The following is a 7,730-nucleotide window of genomic DNA, read 5'->3' as shown; positions in this document are numbered from 1 at the left end:
GCTAAGAAGTGAGAAAAATGGTTTTGTTGATCTTTTCAATTGTTGTCATAATAGTCCGGGCAATGGTTTTGTACTTGATTCATCCGCTTCGTGGACTTCATTCATGATCAAAAGCGATTAGCTGCGGCTTGATTTTTTTTTTTTAATAGATTTGCTGCATTTCGGTTTTGGTTCAAAATTATGTACAATAGCTAGAAGAAGGGGTCTACCTTGGAGATAGGAATCAATATGGATTGAGACTCTGCTAATCTATTGAATGTCTGCGCAATGCTATACTAGCTGACTGTTATTAAGGGAAAACTTTAATATGTAAACTAAAGAAATAGTTGAAGGCTATGAGAAATCAAAAAGGCCAGTATTCAAAATCGCCAGGCTAGTTCATGAACAAAGCAAGATTATTAATTTCGATGCACGGGAAACCAATAATCCAACCAGAGATGCGAGAATGCGAGTAGTCCTGGAGAAGTTTGACTGGCACATGAACAAATATAATGGGCGACAAGCCCCCATCAGATGGTCACTAACTAGAACTCGTCTTTGGAACTCGTCCCTAAAAACCTCTATACTCAGCTTCGATTTGGTTTCCATATTACTCCAAGAAGCTCGCAATCTATCTTTATTTTTTGTTATCCGATCGATTTTCAATGAGTCGCTTTTCCAATAAATAACGAGCTTTTTTATTGTAATTATCAACATTTTTCATAGAAAAAATTGAAAAATAATATTAAAAATAATTAAAATTACCCAAATCAGCATCAATGATGCCACATTCGATGGCCGACATCCATGTCAACACCGGTTGGCCAAAGTTGGCTAGATTTGCTAAATTGATACAAATGCAAAAAGATTTAGGCCTTATTTAGTCAACCAAAAGTTTAGAATTACAAGAAGTTTATAAATTAATTGGCAATTTTCCTTCACCAAGTCGGTTAGAAATCAAATTCCATTGAATGAAAATTCTAAATATGAAAAACTTTACTTGATCATCAAGTAGCATAATAATCAAATTCTTCGAATAAAAAACTATGTAGACTTACACGTCAGTGCTCAAAGCAAAATATCGTGGTATTATAGACGTAATAGCTCAGTCAAAAAAGAGTTGAATTTTTCTTTTGTGGCACCAAATTCGAAATACTTTGTGGATAAATCTCTTGCGAGTTTGTACTTCGAGAATTCTCTAATTAATCGAGTGGAGTATTAATGGTTTGAAACCAAATATTACATCACGAGCATGAGACCGGGGGCAATTTTCACTCACCCTGTTGTATATGTAAATAGAGGCAATCATGTATGGTATTTTGTTATTGCTGGTGAGAACGCAACGGAGACTTCTGAACCCAAAAAAGAAAAAGAAAAAGAACAATGGAGACATGAGGGACCAAAGATTTCCCATCCGTCATTTTGATGAATTCTAAGTTGTGGCGCAGATCCCTTTCCTTTCTTGAACGAAAAGAAAACTTAATTTGATGTTATGAATTCTTGGACTTGACTTCTGTAGGTTCTTAGTTGCATGTTTCAAGCCTTTGATTTGCAATGTTTAGGAAACTGATTTTTTTTTTTTTTATAGTGACAACTTTATCCATGAATTTGATGCAAAGATCAGTATTCCAAGGAAGGAATATCACCTATCTATTGAATCAAAGCAATCAACTCGATACTTTGGAATTGCTTCAATTTTGGAGCATTTATCACCCTTGGTCTTTTGTGACTTTAATTGTGACAGCAAGTTAAAATTGGATTTCTATATTCCATGTGGATCACATTAGGGTAGTGATGCTTGTTGGACAATGTGTGAGAATCACACTTGTTAGATTGAAGATCACTAGATTTCAATTTTAACGTGATTGAGAAATCAAACTCCTTCTCAATTAAAGTAGTACAAATGCCATAACTTGATTCTGTTGCCTTACTTTCTTCTCAGGCAATTCAAAGAATCACTTTATAGTATTATGCATCCTAAAAATTGGTGTCACAAATAATGTATGTTAACATGTATCCCAAACTAGTTTTGTATTAAAAAAAAAAAAAAAAAAAAACTCCCTAAGCAATACACCTATGCCACATTTACTCTTAAACTAATTTTTGTGTTATAATAAATCCTAGAATGGTAGATTCATGCCATATTTACCCTAAGCTAATATATCCGTGCCACATTTACCTCAGTTTAATAAATATGGACTTTTTAGTAGTAAATGTGTACGAATATATCAAGAAATTAATCAACATATTTTCTGATAATTTCAGCCACATTATACCACATGCATCCTTGCAAACATTGTATATAGATGGAGAAAAATGTTCGGCTGGTGTGCATGCCATGTTCAATCATCCAAATGACATGTTGTGATCACGGTGGTCATAAATCACATTAGCTTACGGCGACGTAGTGCGAGATATACACACTTTTGTGCAATGTTTATCGTGATAGCAATTTCATTCGCATTTGAGACGGAGATTTAGTGTTTAAGTAAATATCTTGTCTACTGGAATCAAAAGCAATCTACATGATTCTTCTGAATTACTTCAATTTGAGTAAGCATTTGTCACCCTCTTTTCGAATTTTTGTGACTTTACTTGTATTCTTAGCAAACAAGATTTCTATATTCATGAATCATGTTAGGCTGGTCATGCGTGTCGAGCAAAGTGTAAGAAAATCATAACGATTAGAGTGAAGTTCATAATTTAAATTTGGAGTAGTGATTGAAAAACCAAACTTTAACTCCAACATATATTCCAATCTTCTCAATTAATGTAGATCATATGCATGCTCATATGAATATTTGGAACTCAATTTTGTCCTTTACATTTTCAGAGCAAATTCAGAGAATCGTTGATAATCATAGATCTAAAAATGGTGTTGCAAAATAATGTATCGTTGGTGTTTGAAACGGAAAATGCTTTTTTGTTCATTGTAATGTTAGGTAGGGTAAATGGGTGCTGTTAAATGTGGTTCCTATCCCAAGTTAGTGCTTATATAAGAGTGGCGGATCTGAGGATGACGTGAGGTAAATTCAAGACGATTGCTGCTTTGCCTTGTTTTGTCCTCTCCATTATATAATGCTAATTACAATTACAATTCTCTTGAATGTAAAATATTACTAAAATCTGATTTGTAAATTCACAATTATAAGATCATTTTTGACACACAAAAAAGACAATGAGCTAGCAATCAAGTCCTTATCTAATTTATTTTTTGAACGAAGTTTAGTTTAGAATATTGAACTGTCATTGAATCTATCGCCTTTCTGAGGCTAGGGTAGGGCTAGTGCTCTTGCTCTCCTCTAGTTATAGGTAACCCTTAGTAGTACAGATTGATTCTACTCTAGCGGTAGTAAATGGCCGAACCCGTTCGTTCCTTCCTAGATTGCGTTAAGCTACATGCCCCTCTCACAAAACGTTGTCCATCTTTTTCTAATCCAGTGCCAGTAGTTCTCCATATTTTAATGGACACTAGCATAACAACTTCACCCCGAATATTTGAGAATATTAACTCCATGCATTACAGTGGATAGCACAAGACAATTTTGGTAACATTTGAGAATATAATATTTGAATTTTATGAAAAAACTATTACATTTTTTGTTGTTCGAAAAAGAATATTTCATTCATTGCTTCAAAACATCGGAACATAATGGACAAGTCTCGGAAACACAACATATTTCAAAGAGGGAAGCGGGATGACAACCAATTAGGAGGAGGGAGTTCCTGCGATGGGCTTTGGCTAGCCCAATCCCAGCTTAGCTGGTTGGCCTCATGAGGGGAGCAATAAAAAACGCGCTCACTTCTCTCGTCCGGCAGTCTTCAATCACATTTGCAGGTCCATGGGCTTTGGCTCATGGGCTTTGGCCTTCTACTGAAATAAACTGCACAATTGATGAGTTAGGGCTTCCCGGTTTGGCCCGCAGAAGACGCGCACACTGTTCTTGCAAAAACCGGCAATGGACGACCCCGTTCCGGCGGTCTCTACGAACTCCGGCCCCCGATCCTTCGACACTTCCTGCTACCAAGATCCGCCGTCGACGTTGAGTTTGGTGGATTTACTCGCCGGCGGAAACCCATGGAACTGGCCGAGAAGGTAAGCTTTTCGTTTCCTGTTTCTTCCCTTCAATCTAGGGTTCCTCATTTGGTTTTGATTTGACTTTGACCTCTATTCAGCACGATCCTACAATTAGAGGGAAGGGCCTACAGGAGCTGATCTCTCTCTCTCTCTCTCTCTCTCTCTCTCTCTGCCATTGTCAAGCGAGAGAAGCTGAAACAGATCGGAAGCTCGATCGCTACCCTCGATCCACGGGGTGCTTCTCTATAAAGTCGCTTGCTTGCTTGCTCATTTCATGCTACTTATATATATATCCTGACAGTTAACCCTAAGCGTGAGATCAATTTCTTGTTCGGAGGTGGAGGCAGAACTTCGAGCCTAGGGTTTAGCGTTTTCCCATGTGTTGGTCAAGTTAAACGCTTATTCATGACAAAAGAGCTGTTTTGATTACTGGAGTTTTAATTTGGGGAACTTTGGCATCTGTTCCCTCAACTATCCGAGATTCTTGTATGGGGGCTTAGGGCTTGTGTATTAGTCGATAGCGGGGTTTCTGTGGAGTGTATTCATCTTAGTGAAGTAATTTCAGTTGGTGGGTAGTACTTACACTGGTTACTGGGCAATGTCCATGAATTAACTTTGCCATCGTTGTCGATTGTGCATCCTGGATGTGCGTTTGCTTTTGTTCGGTCTAACTGTGCAGTTTCGATCCATCCCTGCGTATGGTCATTGGGTAGATTTTTTGTAATCACTCATGATTGTTGTCAGAGATTGCTGTGAAGGCTTCACTTTGGTTATTCAACTGAACGATGCTAAGGCTGAAGGCAGATTTATGCTCTACTTTTTTCAGAAGATGTGACCTTGCTGATTTCATTGTTGTTTTTGCTTCTTTTGGTGCTTTAATTGGTAATCTCTTCAGTTGAAATATTTGGGCTGAGCTTGCGATCTTCCTCATCATGGTAGCTTGAATTGTTCTCTGCTATACATCATTTATTTGTGGACTATTGCTGACTTACACATTACCGGCACAGATTGCGGGGAGGTTCACGCGCATTGAGCGAGATTGACTACCTTTTGGATAACATGGCATTACAAGAACAGTTAAATAAATTCAAGAAAACAGCAGGCGAAGTGTCAATCCACTCTTACCAGTATTGTGGCCAGAGCAGGAAGCACGAGTAGTCCAGCAAAGCCGATGCCTGCCTCCTCCTGGTGCACGAGCTCCCATTGCCTGCTGTCAAGTTCTCAGATGATGCAGAAAGACTTTAAAATATGTTACTGGTATCGCCAAAGCACCTGTAGGAGCTCAGATGAAGCGCGTCATTGACTTGTTGTATGAGGTAATCTAAAACTTACTTCTCTCTGTGTGCAGGCACTTTCGGAGTGTATGCGTACTCAAGTTTAGTTGTATTCTAATGATAGGTTGTCTTTTATTACTCTTTTATAATGGGGTACTAATGATTATTCATATGTATAGCAAACCGAATAAGTTCTGGAACTGTTGGCTTGGCTCTGCAAGGTGATTTACTCGACGTAGGGTAGGATGCATGATGAGGATTTGTCATTAGTCAGAGTTAGAGGTCCATTAATCATTGAATTGGAGAATTTATTGAATCTCCCTCAAATGTTGTGTGATGAGTACGTATTTGATTGATTGATAAAGGCAGCTTTTACAATAAGGTTCATGATATTTCTGGAGCAATGAATTTTATCAGTATGATAGAGGACTTAGGCAAGTTTTAGTAATTCCCAAGTCAAACAGCTGTGGGCTAACTGATCACCTTTCTTGTGTACTAGCTCATTGAATGGAGGCAGTCTTCCAAAGTTGTCTTGGTTTTAGTAATGGAATAATTGACAAGCAGCAGCTTTGCCACCTGCTTTGCATACTTCCAGTTGTTTGAGTCTTCACCTTCTGAATTAGATTGCATTTATTTCACAGAAGTCCCTGGCACCCATCAATGGCATCAATCTCTCTCATCTAATTCTCTATTTGTTGTCCTGTTTCTTGTTATTTTTATTTTTGTGCTTGCCCCTCATGTCTTCTTTGTTGTATCCCATATCCCTCCATAAAGTACTATTTGAGTTGTGTTAAACATTACCAATCGATGCTTAGATCTGAGACCTAGTGCACTATCATCTGAACGGTTTCATTAATTGAAAAGAATGTTTCCAGTCAAGGCTGGCACTTACACCAGAGCAGATAAATGAAGCATGTTATGTTGATATGCTTTCAATAAAGCTGTGTTTGACAATTTGGCAAATAACCCCAAAAGTATACTAGGATGGCCAGCGGTTTTCTTTACAGTACACTTTCCTGGGAAGCTCCTCTATTGTATAAATGTATACTGTGCTTTCTTGAGGTGATAGTTTGGTCTTTGTTTTTGAATTGCTTCAGTCAAAGCATGATGTGAAGAACAGAATAAGTTACTGAAGTTGATAGAGAGAAGCTACACGAAGGGCATTAGGTCATTGACCTTAAGAATGCATACCCAACTGTCATGGAGGACTTACAGGTATATCTACTTGCTAATTGCGTTCTCCTTGCTTCATTGCGACTCAAGTCTGGTTTTCCATTCTTTTTATGACTAAGATAAAAGGCAGCTGAAGTTAGTTTGCTAGGCTGGCACACAATGGCTTTCTCTAAAAGGGGTTTAAAATATGTTCTTGAGAGTACTGTGTAGTCTTTATAGCTTTCCACTTGATTGTTGCTGGGGTTTATGATTCATTTTGCATTTCCTGTAATTAAATTGAAATGACTGCTGAATGAATGTTGGAGTTCCTGCCATGTCATTTTTACCTTCTGAGATTGATTGGGTAGTTTTTCTAGACTTCTAGTTGATTATTGGACCCAATAACATACACGCACACTTCATCAGAACACAACCAGTGAAACAGTGATATAAGTGTTTCATGCTTTGCCCTAAATTTCCTATTGCTATTGGACTGGTTAATTTTTGGTTGTAAGCAATATTGGTATCTGAGGAGGTTCTTATCAGAATCTGAATTAATGTGTTTGGCCTCTATTGTCTTTTAATTTTAGTTTCTACATAACTCGTAGATGGGACCTCCACTAATTGTGTTTAGTAGACATTGAGGCTTAAAAAGTATATGATTATCATTTTGTGTTGGTCAGGGAATGACAAATGGAGTCCTTTGTTATGCTTCTTGATTTCTAAGGCATATACAAAAGTTCACAGGCCTGAAAGCTGCTGGTCAAGTATGGCTCTATTGAACTTCAACTCTCAGGAGGATGTGCCTACCCAAATGATCCCAAAGTGCCCGTAAAGTAGATGACGATCTAGGCGACTCTTTCAGGTATTGAACTCCTGCGGGACATGATTGACATCGAGAATGATCTCCAGAAGAGTACGATGAAAGCATCAACAAACACAATGCAGAAAGGCTTGCGGCCCCAAATCCATAGGATTTCACTTGAAGCCCAAGCTCAAGAAAAAAGAAGAAGCACGAGATCAGCAAAAGAACAGAAGCTCACCCACGTTCATCTTCCAGAACTCTTTGGGATCTGAGGTTCCTGAGATGGAGACATAAGAAGCTGTCCTCAGCAAGCAAATACCAGAGAACTGCATGGACGGCAATCTTTTTCCGCCGTGTATATTTGATTGTTGTACTTACCGTATCCTTGTTTTTGGATCATTGATCTCAACCATAATTTGAGGTACAGTCGCCGAGTTCTTAA

At 38.1% G+C, this 7,730-nt stretch overlaps 1 pseudogene; it reads left to right on the top strand.

Moving 5' to 3' along the window:
• Positions 1–5,116: 5,116 nt before the first annotated feature.
• Positions 5,117–7,318, top strand: LOC120286198 (annotated as a pseudogene).
• Positions 7,319–7,730: the final 412 nt, after the last annotated feature.

The sequence above is a fragment of the Eucalyptus grandis genome, chromosome 10 (assembly GCF_016545825.1).
Source record: "Eucalyptus grandis isolate ANBG69807.140 chromosome 10, ASM1654582v1, whole genome shotgun sequence".
Classification (NCBI taxonomy): Eukaryota; Viridiplantae; Streptophyta; class Magnoliopsida; order Myrtales; family Myrtaceae; genus Eucalyptus; species Eucalyptus grandis.
This window is presented reverse-complemented; position numbering and strand designations above follow the sequence as displayed.